The 19,977-nt window shown below is 53.1% G+C and overlaps 1 protein-coding gene across 1 annotated transcript in view; it reads right to left on the bottom strand.

Moving 5' to 3' along the window:
- TP73 (tumor protein p73) overlaps positions 1-2,555 on the bottom strand; it is a 67,680-nt gene extending 65,125 nt beyond the window's left edge. Inside the window, exon 1 of the mRNA XM_049877702.1 lies at positions 2,374-2,555. The gene's annotated coding sequence lies outside the window, so the exon portion shown is untranslated. The remainder of the gene's footprint in view (positions 1-2,373) is intronic.
- Between the last annotated feature and the right edge of the window lie 17,422 nt (positions 2,556-19,977).

Here is a 19,977-nt window from a genome sequence, read left to right as displayed (position 1 = left end):
TGCCCTCCGGGGCGCAGATGTCCGCAGTTTCAGAGAGCACCCCCTGTACCTGCTGACCCCTCCCCACTCCCGCCAAGACGTTTCCACCCCTGACAATGATGCAAAGCCTCTACTGGGCCCTCCCAGGAGTACTCAGTGCTTGTTAACTCGCTTAGCTGTCAATGTGAAGCAGAAAGAAAGTTCTGCTAATCCCCACTGCTGAGATGTCCTTTCCTACAGACCACCCTATCTGTCCGTCTGTCAGTTATGGTGGCTTGGGTGTTGCTGTCATGCTAGAAGCTATGCCAATACCAGCAGGGTCACCCATGATGGACAGGTTTCAGGGGGAGCTTTCAGATTACAAGAGGCTAGAAAGAAAGGCCTGCCCCATCTACTTCTGAAAATTAGCCAATAAAAACCCTATGGATCAGAAGAGAATGTTGTCTGATTTAGTCCTAGAAGATGAATCCCCTAGGTTGGAAGGCACTCAAAACACATCGTGGCCACAACAATAGACTCGAGGATACCAACGATCATGAAGACCGAGCAGGACCAGGCAGTGTTTCTGTTGTGTTGCACAAGAGGCCACCATGAGTTGCAGCTGGCATTTCTTACAGAGGCACTGAGAGGGCAAGCGACTGCCCAGGGCCACATTACTGCATGCCGGGCTGGGTTTGGACCTGATGCTGGAGCCACTGTACCCAGAGGCTCCTTTTCCTCTTGAAGGCATGAGGCCACCGCCTGCCTCCAGAAGACCCCCACCTACTGAAGGACAGACAAGTGAGCCAGCCTTCACTCGCCAGGGTCAACTAAGAGCCCGTGCAGGTTGATTTTACAGGGCCCACACACGGAGCTGGAGAGGTCTGGGGACCAGGCGGAGGATGGCCACCACAAGCAGAGGAGCCTGCCGGAGGGATGAGCCCTGCTCCAGGCCTTCAGGTCAGGGGAAGGCTGGAATGTCCAGGTGGGGCTGGAGAGGGGCTACTGGGTGGGCTGTGAGCCTTTGTCTGTGGGCCCTGGGGGATGAGGAGGGAGTTTCAGCTCCTGGAAGGGATGCAGTAGGATTAGTGGTGGGTCATGGGACCAAAATGGACCCGGCTAGTGGTCAGTGCCACGGCCTCAGCAGGTCCAGGTGCGGGCCAGAAGGACGCGGCTGAGGGGATGGCAATGGGGCACAACAGGGCAGGAAAGTGTCAGGAATGTGCGCGCCCTGAGCCCTCCAGACTGGCTTATGCCTGCCAGCCCACACTTTATCTACAGTCACGCACCACCAGCCGTCTCCCATCCGTGGACATTTGGGGCCTCCGTTTACTGGTCTGTAAAGTGGGGTTGTCACATCTCCCAGGCAGGATTACTCTGTCCACAAGCAACTAGCAAGATCTGGCTGCCTGCTGGACTGCCATGACAGTCTGCACATTGGTGACTTGGCCACCGCTCAGTCGAATCACCCTCCCCCTCCATTGCACAATCTCCAGTTCTGAGAGGACCGCTTCCTGACCCGCCCTGACCCAGTCCCTTCCCCCTCACCGAGGGACAGGCCCATTGGTGACTGCCTCTAAGGTCTGAGCCGGGCTGAGACCACACACACTTACACATAGTATGTACATGAGTACACACACATGTGCACAGACACACGAATGCAAGTACATACACACACATACACATACACGTTCCGCTCTCAACCCAGCAAATATCCCAGACCTGTCCCTAACCGTCCTCGGGTTTGAACAGACTCTGGATGCCTCCTGGACCTCAGAATCTAGACACAAAAGTAGGGCAGTGGCACATGAACGGGCAGAGGGCGGTGGGCTGGCCAGTGTTGGGCCAGGACTTGGAGCCAGCCCAGTGTCTACAGGGAGGAGGGCCACGTCTCAGGGGTGCGGGACGTGGGCTCTGATGCCATGTGTGGGTAAGGGAGCAGGGACACTGTAAATGGGGCCTCAGAAGGCCGAGTGCCTGACCCTAGCAGTTCAGCCCTTAGATGTGCCCCACCTAGGCAGGGCCGGGGCCACTGCTCAATACCCCCTTGGCAGGGAGTGGAGAGAGTTCCTGGCGGACCCAAGGGCTGAGGTGGTAACACAAGAGTACGTCTGCCTGGCGGACCTGGTATATCCCTGGCCCAGCATCACAGGAGAAGCCCCGCCAACACACTGGGGAAATGACTCCCCAAAGTGCTGCCCACAGCAGCGGCCCCTCCTCACCCATGTCCCATCAAGGAATGGGGACAGGACTCTTAGACTAGCCAGGCCACCAGCCTGCTTGTCTGTCCACCACCCTTGCCCCAAGCACCCCACTCCTAGGCTGCAGAGGGTTTCCCCACAGAGCCACTTTTAGGGGGTAGTGAGGGGCCGTGCTTTTCCCCGGAAGAGGGGGTGAGGCTGAGCCCTAGCCTACCTTGGTTAAGCTGGGCCCCGGGAGGGTCGGTGTGGCTGGTGGAGGCCGCAGCTCAGCAGGCTGGCGGGTGGTAGCAGCGTCCCGGTCACCTAGGTGATGACATTGGAGCCGCGGAAGCTGGCAGAAGGCAGCGTGGCCGGCCTGGAGCCACAGGCCAGCTGGGGGCGGAGCGTGGCCGGGAGCCCAGGGGCCAGCGCCCAGCTTCTGATTCCTTGGCCCCATGCCCACTCCATAAGGACCTGCTACCATCTCCTACCCACCAGGCTGCTGGGCTCAAGAGGTGGGGAGGGGGCCAGACTTGAGCCTCGTGGGTCTCAGCCCACGTTTGCCTGCCTGTCCTCCACCCCTTACTGTAGAAATTTCCAAATGATCACACAGAAGTAGAGAGACCAGCATAATGAACCCCAGGAATCTACCGCCCAGCTCAACACCCTTCTGACCTGCCCTTTTTTTATGCCAGAGCATTTTACAACAAATTCTACATATTACATCGCTTCACCTGCAACACTTGAGGATGTGTGTCGAACACAAAAGAGCCCTCTCCTTCAGTTTAATATTAGGTTGCACCCTATGAAATGGCTGATAGTCTACTGTGTTTGTCCTACCAAGATACACACACACACTCACATATACATACACACTCACACTGTCACACACTGACACACGTACATATACTCACACACTCACACGCACACTCACACACACACTCACACATCCATATACTCACACATCCATAGACACACATTCACACACACGCTCACACAACTCTCTTACACTCACATGTAAATACACACACTCACATGCTGACACACATACATATACTCACACATACACACAAGTACACTCACACTCATGCACACACTCACACACGCTCATACACAGCAACTTCACCAACACAGCGCCACAATACCATGTTCTGGGTTTCCAAGGCCATTTTTTGGCCACTGGTCAGGGAGACACTGTGGAGTGCCCCCTCCCTAGACTTGGGTGACTAACCTGTGCTGAGAAACACCCAAGGCTTCTGAGGCCTGGAGACAACCCAGCCGCCCTATGCTCCATCCTCCCTCCCTCCACCACAGGAAGCCTCAGAGAAAGCTCGGGCCACCTCTGAGTGGACAGGCCACTCATGTAGGCAGGAAGCCACTGGAGAGGGCACAGGGCTTCTGGGTGACCAGACGGGCACTCTCTGGGATGAATAGCCCACGTGGAGGAGTATGGGACATCGATGTTCATGGCTCATCATAGTGAGGGCACTGGAACACAGCAGATGAGCTGTAATCCTCTTAATTTGTTGACAATTACCTGCCGTCAAGTCTGTCCCGGACACACAGGGACCCTGTGAACAACGGGACAAAGTGCTGCCTGGTCCTGCACCGACCATCCCCATGTGAATCAGCTCTGTTATGACCTGTGGGGTTTTCATGTGCTGATTTCCAGAAGTAGATCGCCTGGGCTTTCTTCCTAGTCCATCCTAGTCTGAAAGCATAGCTGAAACCTGTTCAGCTTCATGGCAACATGCTAAGCCTCCACTGACAGATGGGTGGTGGCTGTGCCGGGGGTGCATTGGCTAGGAATTGAACCCCGGTGTCCCGAGTGGAAGGCAAAAATCCTACCACTGAAACACCACTGCCCTCTAACTTCTAATCCCAGAACTGCCTCAACCTCGGAAAAGGCTGCCGACCCTCCATTCAGGAAGGCCAGGAGGGCACCACGGGGATGAGCATACACAGGCCCTCCCATGGGGGAGACGATGGAACAGGACGTGGAGGTCAAGATGGCGTTATATGACACTGACCACTAAACCTAGGGCAGGAGAAGGGCCTGCTTCATGGAATGAGGAGAACAGGAGCCTGGCTTTCTGAATTGGGGGGCTCTGGGAGAGGCACTAAGCAGCTGCCCTCTGCTGCCACAGCCCCCATCCCAGGGGGAGGAACGACAGCGCCTTCCCTCTGGGCCTCTCAGTCAGACCTTCCATTGCAGTGTCCTAGGACACGCTCCATAGGACACTGGTGACACCAATGCTGATGATTTTTGGGGGGACAAAGGAACCCTGATGGTGCACTGGTTAAGCATTTGGCTGCTAACCAATAGATTGGCAGTTTGACCCCACCTAGGAGCTCCACAGGAGAAAGACCTGGCCATCTGTTCCTTCGATGGCACCTAACAACAACCACAAAAAGGTTCCACAGTCAAGTAAGCTTGAGGGACACTGGGTCAAAGTTCAATAAGTCTCTCAATTGTAAGGCCCGGCTCACCCCAAAGGGCACTGAGGACCTCCAAGCAGAGGACAGTGCGCTGTGTTTCCCAAATGTCAGTGACCATGGAACCCCAGTTGCCGGAAGCATCTTGCAGGACTGATGTTCCTGTGGTTGGCTGAATCATGGTCCCTTACTGATGTCCACGTGCTCAGCCCCGGAACCTGTGCATGTGACCTTACATGGCAAAAGGGGCTCTGCAGAAATGATGAAGTTAATGGTCTTGAGATGGAAGGCGATGCTGGATTATCCAGGTAGGCCTGATGTAAATACCCATAAAAACCCATTGCCAAGGGGTCAGTTCCAACTTACAGTGATCCTACAGGACAGAGTAGAACTGCCTCAAGGCTGTAATCTTTACAAAAGCAGACTGCCACATCTTTCTCCTGCAGAGCTGCGGGTGGGTTTGAACCGCCAATCTTTTGGCTGGCAGTCGAATGCTTTAACCAGTGGACCAGCAGGGCTCATTGATGTAATCACAGGGCCCTTGTATGAGGGTTGAAGTCACAACGAGAAAATGTGAGGACAGAAGCAGAGGGAAGAGATGCTATGCTGCTGGCTTTGAGAATGGCCCAGGAAAAGTGGTCTGGGGGTCAGTACGTGCTGCCCAGCAGGGCTGGTTGTGGGAAAGTCAAATGCTAACATTGAGGGGCTGCCCCTGCAGCCACCTGCTCTGGTCCGAGCACTGGGCTGGGCACTGGGACAACAGGGGCCGGTCGGACAAATGGCACCAGCTGGCCCTCTCCTGGCTCTCCACCTCTGCTCGGATGGCTTGTAGCACCTCTTCCTCCAGGATCACACCCAGCTCAAAGCGGGACCTGTCTGTCGCTCTCCCCCGCCCCCTTTCTGGGCCACTCAACCAGCCAACAGACATGAGTTTACGAAATCCCCAATGCACCACTTGTCTGAACGGTAGTTTGGGGACCTGCCTTGGCCTCAGTAAGGCCCACCATGGACATAAGCCCTCCTTCCCCTTCCACAGGGCTTTTTGGGGTTTGGTCCCTGAGTTCACCCTATCCGGCCTGCAGGGCAGCCTAGCAGAGGGGAGCCAGGTGCACCTCAAGTATGGCTGTTTGCTAGGAGGGGCCCAGGGGGTGAGCTCCAGGGATGGCCTAGGACTGGGCCACACTGGGGCGGGGCGGGGGGGACTGAGCCAGAGAGAGGCCCGCAAGATGCGCTCGCCCCTCCCTGGTCTGGCCCCATCGATGCTCCAACTACGACCCATCCCCACAGGCTGACTTTTTAGGGACCACATTCTGCTGCTATCCCCTCCTCCTTCTCTCTTCTCCTCTTATCACTCAACAGAAAAATGCAACAAGGGACAGTGTACCACCAGGCCAAGGTCACTGGACAAACTGCCAACTGCCCGCTTTGGCCAGGCTTCTCTGAGCCCTTGCAGCCTTGTGTCTCATGACTTGCTCCCCACAGTGATCCCTTGCATCGCTCCCATTGCCAGTGCAGACACTGGCAAAAGGGGTTCCCTGCCTTGCTCAAGGCCACAGGTAAGGGCAGAATCAGACTCAAAGCCAGCTCACACCACCGGGTCCACTTGTCCCCACCGCTCCACAACACTGAGTCCCCGGGCACAGACGTTTGTAGCAGGTCAGCACTGCTGCCCCCACAGGTCACCCCCCCGCCATGAGGGACGGTCAGACAACAGTTACCCTGCCCTGAACACTTTCTCCAATCCCATCAGCCCTGGGTGAATCGCTTCTCACCGTTATCTCCACTAAATGTCATATCAGCCCTGATGGGCTGGTAATATCCCCATGCAAATTTTTTCAGATGAGGAAATCAAGATACAGAAAGGCTACAGAAATTGCCAAGTAACCAAGGCAGCCGGACTCCAGAGCTTGCACTCTTAATGCGCATTCTAGCCACCCTGATGCTGAGAAGAAAGTAAGCTTGGAGGGACAGATGACCAGAAGCTGCCAGGAGATGTTCTGTTTGCTTCCCAGCTCTGTCTGATGGCCCTGACATCTTAGCTCCATGCATCCACCCTTCTTCACCCTCAAAAGTCAGTGTGAGCTCATTCACAACTCCATCTGGTCAAGACCCGTCCTCATCCATCGGCCATGAACAAAGGATGCCCTTGGCTATGCCTCACTCTTGCTTGGCGGGGTGGGGGGAGGGGTGTATGCTCCATGGCTGCAGTGCTCCTTCTCGGGTAGTCAGCACCCTGCTTCCTTGGCCGGCTGCCATGTCTCTGATGAGGGGAGCTGTTGGCTATAATCTCACATTTGGTGCAGGGCAGGGGCTGAGTCTAGGTTATGTTTGCTTCTGTAGCCCCCAGAATAGGGCCTGGTACACAGCAGGTGCTCAATGACGAAAAATGAATGAATGAATGACCCCTTTCCTGAATTTTGGAACCCAAAAAGTTCAAAAAGCTGGAAATTTTTTCTTATGTTTAGTGCCAGCATAAGAGGCCAGATGGACACGAGGCTCTTTACAGTCCTTATTTGCCCATTTGGAGTCTCTGAGTGGCACTATGAGTTGGAATCGACTCGACGGCACTGGGTTTGGTGGTTTGGTTTTTGGGTGGGACAAATAGTTAATGCGTTTGGCTGCTAATCAAAAGGTTAGAGGTTCAAGTCCACCCAGAGGTGCCTTAGAAGAAAGGCCTAGGGATCTACTTCCGAAAAATCAGCCACTGAAAACCCTATGGAGAACAGTTCTACTCTGACACACATGCGGCTGCCACGAGCCGGAGTCAACTCAACAGCAGCTGGATATTTGTCCATTTAGTGCACATATCCACATGCTTTGCTGCAGAAATACGAACGACCCTCATTACGGGGCGCTTTTACCGGACCCCCTGGGTGGTGTTATAAAATGTTGGGGTCAGGTCTTACGTTATCAAAACCAAAAACCAAACCCGTTGCCATCCAGGCAATTCCGACACGTAGCAACCCTATAGGACAGAGTAGAACTGCCCCATAGGGTTTCCAAGGAGCAGCTGGTGGATTCGAACTGTCGACCTTTTGGTTAGCAGCTGTACCTCTCAACTACTACGCCACCAGGGTTTCCAGGTGCTACATTGCTTTTCTAAAAAAAAAAAAAACATTTCTTTTTTGAATTCTGAAACACCAGGGGCCTCAGGGCTGCAGGTTAAGAGATGGTGGGTCTTTAGTTAATTTGGACCAGAAGGTAGTGCTGGAGCCAGAGGGAGGAGGGGCAGGCATGTCCAGTTTGAAACACCCCATCAGATTCCTTATAAGTCCTTATTAAGTCCTGAAGTCCCACAATAAGGCACCCAAGTGAGAGAGGTATGGGTGGCACTTACTGGGGGCTGTGGGGGCGCCTTAGCCCTCCATTACCACTTTACCCACAGTCTGTCCCTACTGGGGACCATGGTATTTTTCCTTACCTTTCAAATGCAAGGCTTGGGAAGGTCACATGACCAGCGAGGCAACACGACTAGTAAATCCTAACCTGGAATGGATTTGAGCCCAAATTCCAGGATAGTGCAAACAGTTAACCTGCTTGGATACTAACTGAAAGGTTGGAAATTCAAGTTCACCCAGAGGCACCTTGGAAGAAAGGCCTGGCAATCTACTTCTGAAAAATCGGCCATTCAAAACCCTATGGAGCACAGTTCTATTCCGACACACACGGAGTCACCATGGGTCAGAATCTACTCAACGGCAATTGCTTTTCTAGCTGATTCCAAAGCCAGCACTCAACTTTTGCTGTCTTTTACCGCAGTGGGCTTCTGTAACTGACATCCCATTGAATCATTATCTACATAATATGAGATTCAAAAACGACTAAAGAGTTCAGAGAGGGCAACAATAGGTCTCACTCCTCTCCTCTGCTCCCAGTTCCCCACCCCTCCCCACCCCCATCCCCAATATCCCCCTTCTCCTCAGAGGCACCTACAAAGCTACATTTTGATTGAGGGAGTATTGTTAAAGAGAAGATAAACAAAACGTAACGAGTCTTAATCATGACAAAGCAAAGACAGGGCAACTTTTGGTCACACAAAACTACAAAACTAATTAAAAAAAAGAAAACAGCCTGCCAGCTTTGTTAACGAACAATTCACACTCCCGCATGTGGTCTTTTCTTTTTAAAATGTGTTTTACATAAATGACTTAATCCGCACCTAATACTGGAAAACCCTGGTGGTTTAGTGATTAAGAGCTATGGTTGCTAACCAAATGGTCGGCAGTTTGAATCCACTAGGCGCTCCTTGGAAACCCTATGGTGCAGTTCTACTCTGCCCTAGAAGATCACACTATGAGTCGGAATTGACTCACCGGCAATGGGTTTGGTGTGGTTTTTGGAAATACTGTCAAGAACAGACATTTCATTATTCTCATACTTTCAAAAATCAAGTTGACCAAATGAAGTTTAGGCAATACTCCTGGAATGACATTGACCCTCATCTTCCAATTGTCCATTTTGCTATTTTTATCAGAATTCATTATTTCCGTATTAATCCAATTAGCTTCCTGTTTACCAATACCTCGTTTTTTAATTTGCAGTTTCATTCTAAAAGCTCAGGGAAACTTTCACAACTTGATTTCTCCTCTCTCATTACTGCCAAGTAATTAGCCGAGGAGCCAGCCCTAATCAAAAATTAAGAACCCAGAAGCAAGTCGGAGCATGCCTTACTCCGAAAGAAAGAAAAGTGACAGGAGACTCTTCTGATTATGAGGTTTTGTTGACAGCCACTGACCGCGGGAAGCAAAGGATGGAAAAGCAGAAAGGAGAGACGTTGATTTAACCACTGAGGGGTGCAAATCACAGGTCATTAGAAACCTTGGAGTCGGCTTCTCGATTTGCATGATAATGACGAGCCGGAGTCCTTTTTCTTCCGCAATTTGGGAGCTGACTCCAAATTTGCATGGTGCGCTGTAAGCGATCACCCGCGAGCGTCCCAGGCAGTAAGCGTTCAAGCCCAGCAAGAGGGCGGGGATTTGCTGTGTTTATTTAATCGTGCACCTTGGCCCGGGCCATTGTGTGCAACAGGAAGCACACGCTTTAAGCAGGCGACACAGCCTTCTGAAGGCCGGCAGCATCCAGCGACGACTGCGGTGCTCTCTGCAGAAGCAAGACCTCTCTCCCGTGGCCCAGCTGAGGCCTCCGCAAATTCAGGCCACCACTGTGCTTCCCCTCCACATTCCACCATTTCACAGGGATAGTGCCCACACTGGAGCCTGGCTGCTTCTCGTTTCCCCTACACTGGCCAGCCTTCCCATCCTTCGCAGCTGCTGAGCCAAGGTGTGCTGGCATGCACCAGGCAGGTGGGCACTGTCCAGGTGGGCAGGTAGGCACTACCCAGGTGGGTCCTGTGGTCAGGGGGCTGCAAAATAGAAGCCTCCAGGTCTCGTTCCTATGTGTTTTGGCCAAAGAAGAAAATGTGGCCCCAGGAAATGGTGCAGGTGGGGTGAGGGAGACTTCCCTCCTCACCTTGGAGGTCCCCAGTGCCTCCAGTCAGAACTCCCCCAAGAGGGGACGATGCCCAATTAATTAGCTAGAGGCTTCCCCAGACCATCCACCCCCCTCCCCCAGGCCTGGCACCTCGGAGCAGCAGGTGAGCAATTAGAGCCCCCGCCCCCTCCTCCTCCCCACAGGACCGCAGAGCCGCAGGGAGTTGATGGCCCAGCTGCTTCAGGGCGGGGGCTCGGTCCTTCCCAGGGGCAGCTAACCAGAGGTAGATCACAAACGCAAGACACTGAGACCGGGCCCTGCCAACCTCTCGCCCGCACCCTGGCGGGGGGCGGGGGAGGGAGAAATGGAACCAGCCTCTCCTGGGCATCGAGTGTATGCCGGGCACTACCCAGGGAGGAAGGTTCTCAGGTGTGAGCTCACAAGAGCAACCAGCGGTGGCAGGTCTCCTAACGCCTGGGGAGATAGGCATGGTAGCCCAAAACAACAGCCCAGGGCCCTGCCCATGTCACGCTCTGGCCAGGGTGTGCAGAACTAGTCAGAGGTGGGGGGTGTAGTGGTTAGGGCACGATGCTGAGTGCCCCATGACTGGGCCAACTCGGTCCTAGCCCGGAGGCCCACTAGCTGGGTGGCCTTGCTTGTCGCATCCTCAGTTTCTCCAGCTGCTGATGGGGAGCACCAACCAGAGCTTCAAACCAGCCCGTCCCGGTTCGAACGCCTGCTGAGAATTTGTATTTCCACCCCAGACACACTGAGTCAGAATCTACATTTTAACAAGATCCCCAGGTGATTCTTATGTATAACAAATTTTGAGAACCACTGCTCTATTGGTCAGGAGCCCTGGTCGCACAGTGGTTAAAGCGCTCGAGCTCGGCTGCTAACTGTAAAGTCAGCAGTTCAAACCCACCAGCCTCTCTGTGGGAGAAAAATGTGGCAGTCTGCTTCCGTAAAGATTTATAGCCTCGGACACCCCACAGGGCAGTTCTACTCTGTCCTGTAGGGTCACTATGAGTAGGAATCGGCTGGACAGCAGTGGGTTTGGTTTGTTTTCTTTTCTTTTCTTTTTTGGTTTGGCTCTACTACTGGTTCTCAGAATTGGTCCCTAACCAGCAGCATTAGCATCACCTGGGAACTTGCTAGAAATGCAACCACTTCGGAGCTCTGTCTGCCACAGACACCTCCCCATGCATATACACCGTAACTGCTGCTGTCTTGGTTATTACTCATCTTTGCACCCAAAGTACCGATGTGAAAATTGAGGCAGTGGGAAGAGCCAGTCCTCTGCCATTCTAGCTCCTGAGCGTCCCCTCTGCCCACCACAGATCTGCCCAGGGCGGCCCCAATCGGCCTTTGTCACAGGGCTCCCTCTTTGGGGAAACTGCAGAGTTCCCCAGCCACTGACCCTCTGGTGCCTCCAGTGCCTCCCTACCAGCACTTGAGACCTGCCTCTAGTGCCCTGTGCCCCTCTCCTCCCTAGCAGTGTCCTCCCGCTAACGAGTTCTCCTAGCCTCACTCAGCACTCCCTCTCACTCCCTCCCGCCCCTTCCAAGCCCCTCGTCGGCCCCTCCCCCAGGCTGAGCCCCAGCCTGTGTCCAAAGGGGCCCAGACATGGGTCTAAAGCAGTAGCACTGGTCTTGTCCCTCCCAGGGGTTTTCCCTAACTCTGGGGACCGGGGCTCACGGAGGTCCAAGCAGTCATTGCGGAGAGGAGATTTCAAATTTTCGGAGGAGGGGACAACCTGTTTTCCAGGATGCGGGGACTGTGAATGCGAGGGTGGGTGGGGTAGGAAGGGCAGTAAACTGGAAGAGGAGTCTTCCTCCAGCCCCACGCACTGTGGTCCAAACTGTGACCTGAGGAAAGGAACCTTCAGTCTCAGGGCTTGATTTCTTCCTCTCCTGGAAAAGTGAGTGGCTGAGACAAGAGACTCCCTGTGTTTTGTGCTGTGATCCCGTGGGGGTAGCCTGGGAAGCTTGCAGAGCCCTTCTCTGAAAGCTATTTCAAATGTATAAAGTACAATACATAAGATTATAGAGAAAACCAATTGTGTTGAAATATTGTTACCATAATATTTAAGAAACCAAATTTGCAATATAGTAATGTGGGTACTTCTTTATTAATGTATCACACAGTAAAATCATTGAGTAGCAGGTCTAATAACTATTGTATTTCAACTCAGTGACAAGCGCAAACAAAATTTTGAGATACCTGCAACCACTGTCGCATGAAAAGAAAATATCGCGATTCCCATTGGTAAGAAAGTCATAGTACTGCTAACGTTTTTATAGTGCGCTACCTACCCACAACTGGAAAAATAAGCAACATCATGATAAACAAAGAAAATACTGAAGCTGTCAAGGATTTCATTTTACTTGGATCCACAATCAACACTTACAGAAGCTGCAGTCAAGAAATCAAACGACAACATGTTGTATTAGGCAAATCTATTGCAAAAAGACCTCTTTCCGGTGTTAAAAAGCAAAGACGTCACTTTCGGAACTAAGGTGTGCCTGATCCAAACCATGGCGTTTTCAATCGCCTCATATGCACATGAAAGCTAGACAGTGAATAAGGAAGACTGAAGAAGAATTGATACCTTTGAATTGTGGTGTTGGGGCAGAATACTGAATATACCACGGACTGCCAGAAGAACGAACAAATCTGTCTTGGAAGAGGTACAACCAGAATGCTCCTTAGAAGTGTGGATGGTGAGACTTCATCTGATATACTTTAGGCATGTCATTAGGAAGGACCAGTCAGTCCCTGGAGAAGGATATCGTGCTTGGTAGAGGGTCATCAAAAAAGAGGAAGACCCTTAACGAAATGGTTTGACACACCGGCTGAAACAATGGGCTCAAACAGCAACGATTGTGAGGATGGTACAGGACCAGGCAATGTTTTGTTCACAGGGTCACTGAGTCGAAACCAACTCAATGGCACCTAAAAACAACCACCTATATTCATAACTGGAGGAAATACTAAAATTTACCTTGATTTAATACAAATAAAGACACCATTTTTCTCCCTCCCAAGTTCACAGCCACTGCCTAGTTCACAGAACCCCCGAATTTGATACCCTTGGCTTCTAAGATGGTCTCGAAGGACCTTCCAGCAGTGCCACAGGTCTGGGGACCAAGCCAGATGAGAGTACTGGGCAACAGGTCAGAGTCCTAGCTTTGTGGTCAGAGCTGGCATTTCGATTCCTGCACTTTGCAGCTGTGTAACGTGGACAAGTTGTACAATCTGTTGAAGCCTCAGTTTCCCCGTCTGTAAGGAGGCATAAAAATAGCATCTACCTCAATGGGCTGTGGTTGGATTAGAGGAAAAAACAAACAAACAAAAAATATGTGTATTTAGCCAAGTACCAGCTCACAGCCACTGCTGGATAATTACAGGAGGTATTCCATAAACGATTGTTTAACAGAGTATTTTTTCCTCTTTTGGTTTCTGACTTAGGGCAGGACCTCCACAAAAAGGAAGCATTTTGAGAAGAAAGGCTGAAGACTGCACAGGCATACTGGCCATGGATGGACGGAGAGGCAGAAAGATGAGGGAAAGTTTGTGAACAATTTTGCAGACACCTCTTGGAGTCGGCTTTGGTGTAAGTTGTCTTTAATTGCACCCCAAAGATCCGAGGGAGCGTGTACATAAAACTGGATAAAATTCCCTCTGTACTACCCACAGAGAAAGAGTTTTGCAGGAGTCATGTTTGATCTACTGAAGAGGGCAAAGTTTTAGAAGACAGTGTGTGTTTTGGTTACATGCAAATCTGGCTAGTTACAGCCTTGCTTTGTATCTTAAAGAAATTGGGGCAGAACGTGGAAGTACTTGATGGGGGAAGTCATCCCTCAACGTGCTAGTGATAAAACCGACCAGAGTACTAAGGCTTTTTACCACCAACAGAAACAGAACGTTAGAGTTAAAAGGGAACTGGGAGTTATTTATCTCAGTTTCACTTATCTCATTTTTTTTTTCTTGCCCTATTAAGCTAGATGGTAGGAAAATAACATATTGATACAACGTGGACTTAGCCCTCCCACAGAAATGCCCACTTCAAATTGGCAAATTGGGAACGTCCTCCCCTTAACGGTGGCTCATTAGAATAAATGCACATTTGAAGACTGTTTTGGGCTTTTTGTAAACCCGAGGTGCATTAGGTATGCAGTGTCATTTATGTAAGTACCAAGTGATAAATTCCCCTTGAACTTGGTGACCAGGAACTGACCCCAATCTAGATGAACATGCAGCTTCCTTTTTATCAACCAATGAAAGTGGTTTCACTTTGGGCGGGATAGGAATTGCAGGGTTAATCCCGTCCTTGAGGACAGTACCTCCGCGGGCTCCGAAGGCTCTGTCTCTCCTGTCTCTAAGTCCTCAGTCTCTCTTCTTTTTCGCTATGTGGACTGTGCTCCTTCCCATGTGCTCCAGGTTAGAAATGCATTCTGGGGCCTGGGTAGGGCATGGTCTATAAATAAAGACAAAGCAGAGGCCACTGGGTCCAGCCACTCAGCCCAGGCATCTTGGCCCTCCCTGACAGATGCCATCAGCCTCTGCCTGTGCCACCAGCTGCTTCCTGCCCCAGTACCATCCATTTCCCCGCTGGGGAGACTACTGGCTACCAGGGAACGTCACCTTCCCTGCAGGGGGAGGTTCTGATTGTCCCCTCTGGACCAAAATCCAGGGACCTCAGCCATCCCTTTTTGGACAGCTCAGTGGGTACAAGCACACTTCTAAGCACTTTACATGTGCCATCTCATGTACTGTTTTCCCAACCCTCAGAGGGAGGGACTATATTACCCATACTTTACAGATGGGTAAACTGAGGTTCAGGATGATCCAGTAACTTGTCCAAGGTCCACGGCTGCTAAGTGGAGAAGAAGAGACTTGGACCCCAGCATTCTGACTTCCACACCTACCTAATGAACCACTCCACCAGACTGGCTTCTCCGTGGCACCGTCCCCCAGAATTTGGAGACACCTACCCTGCCCCCGTAGCCTTCAATAGCTGGGACACAAGAACGGTCAAGCATCCTGTGGCCATTTCACAGATAACCTCCTGCTGATGAGTGAGTCCCCACACCCAGGCTTACCTTCAGCTCAACCCTGGCAACCCACTGCAGACTCATGGGTATCTGCTCTGCAGTTTCTGGTGCCAGATTTTTGTTTTATTTTTATAATTACATGCATAACCACTAAATTCATAGGTTGCAAAATTTCAAACACTCTCCCCTTTTGTTCTGGATGCAATGCTTTTTTTACTTTTTTTTTAAATCCAAAGAGGGTAGCTCTTCTTGAGCAAATTCTGCTCAAACATCAAAGGGTGACGTATTTTGTTTCAGTTTACTCATTTCCCCCCAAAGCTAATTATGAAGGCTAAATAAACAGCAACAGTGATGACAAGAAACTAAAACATTGTGTATTAACACCCCTTAACGAGTGCAAACATTTCTCAAGTGGCCCCCCCCAAAAACCTAAACTTATTTCCATTGAGTGGATTCCAGCTCAGGGCAACTCCATGTGTAACAGAGTAGGACTGTTCCATGGGGCTTTCTTGGCTGCAATCGTAATGGAAGCAGATCACCAGGGCTTTTCCTCCGTGGCACTGCTTGGTGGGTTCGAACCACCAACCTTCAGGTTAGTATTTGAACACAAACTGTTTGTGCCGTCCAGGAACTCAAATGCCCAGTTATTTAATAAACAGATCATACTACATTAGAAACCAAAATGACCCCTGGTCAGAAGTTAACTAGGCACTGTTTCCCCAAGACCCTTGCTGGTTGAGGAAGATCTACCTATCATGAATCTATTTATGTTGACATGTGCATACTGTGGGTGCATATCTGCTTAATGGCCAGACAAAAATACAAGCTGAGTAAGAAGGTAAGAATAGCTCCCAAGGAGTTTAAATGCTAAAAGGAAAGTCATAGCAGGACCAGGAGGGAAAGGAGTGGGGACCCAGGAGCTGTCTGTCTCCAGGCTGGCCAGGAGGCTAAATCTGTCCCCTCCTTCCTCCACCTGGCCTCCATCTCCATTAACAGGCTCTGGAGACCAGACTCTAGACCAGGCCGGGCAACCCCTGCCAAACCCAGCGTCGCGGGGGCGATGCCTTTGGAAACTGTAGCAACTTCCATAGCAAATGGCTCCATCGCTCCACGGGTCCAGCCTAGAGGTCAAAGCCCCTGTCCGCTCTCTACCTCCAGAGGAGGACCTAGGTCCCACTTGGCTTCCCGCGGGGGGGTGGGTGGGGGGGAAGCGCACGGCTCCAGATTGGCACAGCCCTCGTGGGGCTCAGGGAGTGGGCGCCGGGCCGCGAGGAGTTTGTTGGTGACACGCTCGGTTCCGAACTTCCAATCCCACCGGCACCCCCTGACTTGGCCTCTGCCGGGTATTGCATCCCGAACCGTCCCTCGGAGGCTGGAGCAGAAAAGGCTGACAGGAGGGCTGCTCCTGCCCTAAGGGCTGCTACCGGCGCTGACGGCAGACCTGCATCTATCACCTCGCGGGCTCGACTCAGGCCCGCTCCCGGGCCCGGCTCCCGGTAGCTGGGGCCGGTCAGACTCTGGAGGGCCCCGTGTCATCCACTCCCCAGCTCGCGTCCGGTCTCCCGGTGCCCCATCCACGGCTGAGAAGCCTCAGCCCCAGCGGCCACCCTGCATTCCCGCGGGGCAGGTGGAGCACTCCCGTATCCCGGCTCGCGGCCCCGCGCTGCCTACCTGGTGCGGTCGGAGCCCGGGCCTTGGCGCCGAGTGGCCTGGCGCTGGCCGGGCTTCAGCTCCCGCCTTAACGCCGGCCGGCGGGCGGGAAGCTCGGGAGCGAGCGGCGGGCACGCGCTGGCGGACGGGAGGCAGAATGGCGGGCGCGCGGGTTATATCGGCGCGGCGAGGGGGCGCGGGCGGGGCGGCACGGCCTTAGCGCTGTTCGAGCCTGCGGGCGGGAAGGCGGCGCGGGCTCGGCCGCGCGGGAGGCGGGACAGGGCGGCGGCGGGTCCCCGGCCGAGGCTGTCTCCTCGCGCTCCGCCCTCGCAGCTGGCCTTTGCAGAGCGGGATCCGGCCTCAGGGGCGCCTCCTTCCCGCCCGTGTCTGGCGCGCACCGCCCAGCCGAGACTCAGCGGGGTCGTCTGCGCAAGTTGGACCTAGGTCGGGGCCTCCCTTAGGCTGGCCTGGGCGCGCGCGGGTGCCGTGGTGGGGCATAGACGCCGGCTCCGCGCCCTGACGCCCCAATAATCCTTCCTGGCCACCACTTGCGCCGACGCCCGAGCCTCCCGCACCGTCCCGACGGTCTTACTCCCGCCCCAGGCTCCCGGCCCCGCGGCGCGCAGGGAGTCTGGAAGGGAAGTGGGGGGAGGAGTGTCGTCCTTCGCCCCCAGCGCAGGATAGTGGCACCTCTGCCGGAGTCCGCACCGGGCACGCACGCGGCTCCGCCCGGCCCGGGGTGCGAGGCTGGGTCCCGGGGCCAGATGGGAGGCAAAGGAGAAGCTTGTGTCTGGGGGCACTAGCGGCCCTTGTTGGCTAAAGACTGCCACCACCCACTACAGCGCGCCGAGGTCACTCCGTTCCCTGGCCCTGCCGGGCATTGCGGATCCTGGGGGCTCTCGGTCGCGGCTCTCCCAGCCCCAGCCCGCGCGCTCTTCCCGGGCTAGGTTGAGCCACCAGAGAGTAGCCTCCCGCACCTTGCTCCCTCCCCAGGCCACCGCTTCCAGGCTTGGGAGGCTGGATTCTGCTCTGGGTTTGTGCGGCTGGGCGCGGGTGACCACGGCCCCATGTCCCCGTGCACTCGGAACGGACCCACCTTACGTGAGGCCGGGGAGCCCCTACGGCCGCCTACACTTGCGGCTCAGCTAGCGGGGCAGCGCCCCAGGGCAGGTGGGAGCTACCAAGGCCCCCGTCTTGATAAGCCTGGCCTGGGGAGGCACCCAAACACGCAGGACCAGTTCTGATCAGCTCTCGGCGGCGGAAATCCTGCGGTGCGCTGCCCTCTGGAACTTTTGGGCCCTGTTAGCGGGCTCCGAGCCTATGCCCCAGCCTGAGGTGACCGCCGCGCCCTGAAAGGTTGTGTCAATACCTCCCGTGACGTCTCGCGCGATCCCGGCTGGTGCAGACCTGGTTCTCCCGACGCTCCGGACGCCGCACCTCACCTGCCTGTCACGCCGATTTGGGCAGCTTCCGCACACCTTTATCGTGTACCTGCTTTACAGTTTGCTAGGCGCAGGGGGTGGGCCACAAAGACGGATCGCGCACCGGGATTTGGATCTGGTTGGGGACAGAAAAGGCCAGCAACGCCGAACAAGACCCACGCATCTAATCCCCCCATCCGTTCGTTAGGCGATGGTTGCGGGCTGTCCAAGGGGGAGGGGCAAGCCTGCGGCTAGGCCTGATGTGGACTACATCCAGATCTCGGTTCTCCCCGACTCAGGGTCGAGTGATGGGTGTTAGGGTCCGCGCGACCTGGTGGGCCGCGGAGGCGCCGTGGGAGCCCAGAGACTAACCTCCCGCGTGGGTGAGGGTGTGGGGGAGGATGGCTGCTCCGAGGAGTGCCCTCTTGGTGAAAGAGGGTCGGAGTTTCCGAGTGGGCCAGAGGACAAAGCAGCCCCGGGGAGCGAGGGCAAAGCTGGTGAAGCCAGGCTCTGGACCAAGTGTTCATTTCCCACCCGCGTAGAGAGAGGGCTGCGCGCGATCCGCAGGCGCGCTCTGCGGTGTCAGGGTGGAATTTGTTCCCTTCGAGATCCGAATAGGAGCAGAGTGTGAGATGAGGGTGACCCTGAAGATACGGTTTTGGCTAGATTCAGTCAAAAATAAATAGCACCTATTTATTATATATTACATACATAATAAACGTTGTTAGGTGCCGCCCAGTTGGTTCCGACTCATATCTGCCCTATGTATACAACAGAACTGAAACCCTGCCCCGTCCAGCCCCATCCTGGAAATCGTTGCAGCCACCCTGTCAATCCATCTTCTTCAGGGCCTTCCTCTTTTTCGCTGACCCTCTACCACGCATAAAGTCTCTCTCCAGGGACCGGTCTCTCCTGATAACATGTGCAAAGTATGTGAGACAAGTCTAGCCATCCTCACTTCTAAGGAGCATTGGCTGTACTTCTTCCAAGATAGATTGTTCGTTTTTCTGGCAGTCCATAGTATATTCAATATTCTTCCCCAACACCATCATTTCGAATGCATAAATTCTTCCATCTTCCTTATTCATTGTCCAGTTTTTACATGCATAGGAAGCAATTGAAAATACTGTGGCTTGGGTCAGGCGCGCATTAGTTCTTAAAGTGACATCTTTGTTTTTTCTAACGTTTTAAAGAGATCTTTTGCACCTGACTTGTGCAGTGCAATGTTTCCTTTGATTTCTTGACTGCTGCTTCCATGGGCCTTGATTGCAGACCCAAGAAAAATGAAATCCTTAACAACTTCAGTCTTTTCTCTGTTTATCATGATGTTGCTTATTGGTCCAGTTCTGAGGATTTTTGTTTTCTTTATGTTGAGGTGTAACCCATGCTGAAGGCTTTAGTCTTTGGTCTTCATCAGTAAGTGCTTCAAGTCTTCTTTGTTTTCAGCAAGCAGGGTTGTATCATCTGCATAGAACAGGTTGTTAATGAGTTTTCCTCCAATCTTGATGCTGTGTTCTTCTCATATAGTCCAGTTTCTTGGATTATTTGCTCAGCATACAGATTAAATAAATATGATGAAATGATACATCACTGACACCTTCCCTAATTTTAAAGCATTCAGTATCTCTTTGTTCTGTTCCAACAACTGCCTTTTGGTCTATGTACACAAGTTCCTTGTGAACACAATGAAGTGTCTGGAATTCGCCTTCTTCACAATGTTATCCATAATTTATTATGATCCACACAGACAACTGCCTCTGCATAGTCAATAAAACACAGGTAAACATCTTTCTGGTTCTCTGCTTTCAGCCAATATCCATCTGACATCAGCAATGATATTCCTAG

This window comes from Elephas maximus, chromosome 3 (assembly GCF_024166365.1).
Source record: "Elephas maximus indicus isolate mEleMax1 chromosome 3, mEleMax1 primary haplotype, whole genome shotgun sequence".
Lineage (NCBI taxonomy): Eukaryota > Metazoa > Chordata > Mammalia > Proboscidea > Elephantidae > Elephas > Elephas maximus.
This window is presented reverse-complemented; position numbering and strand designations above follow the sequence as displayed.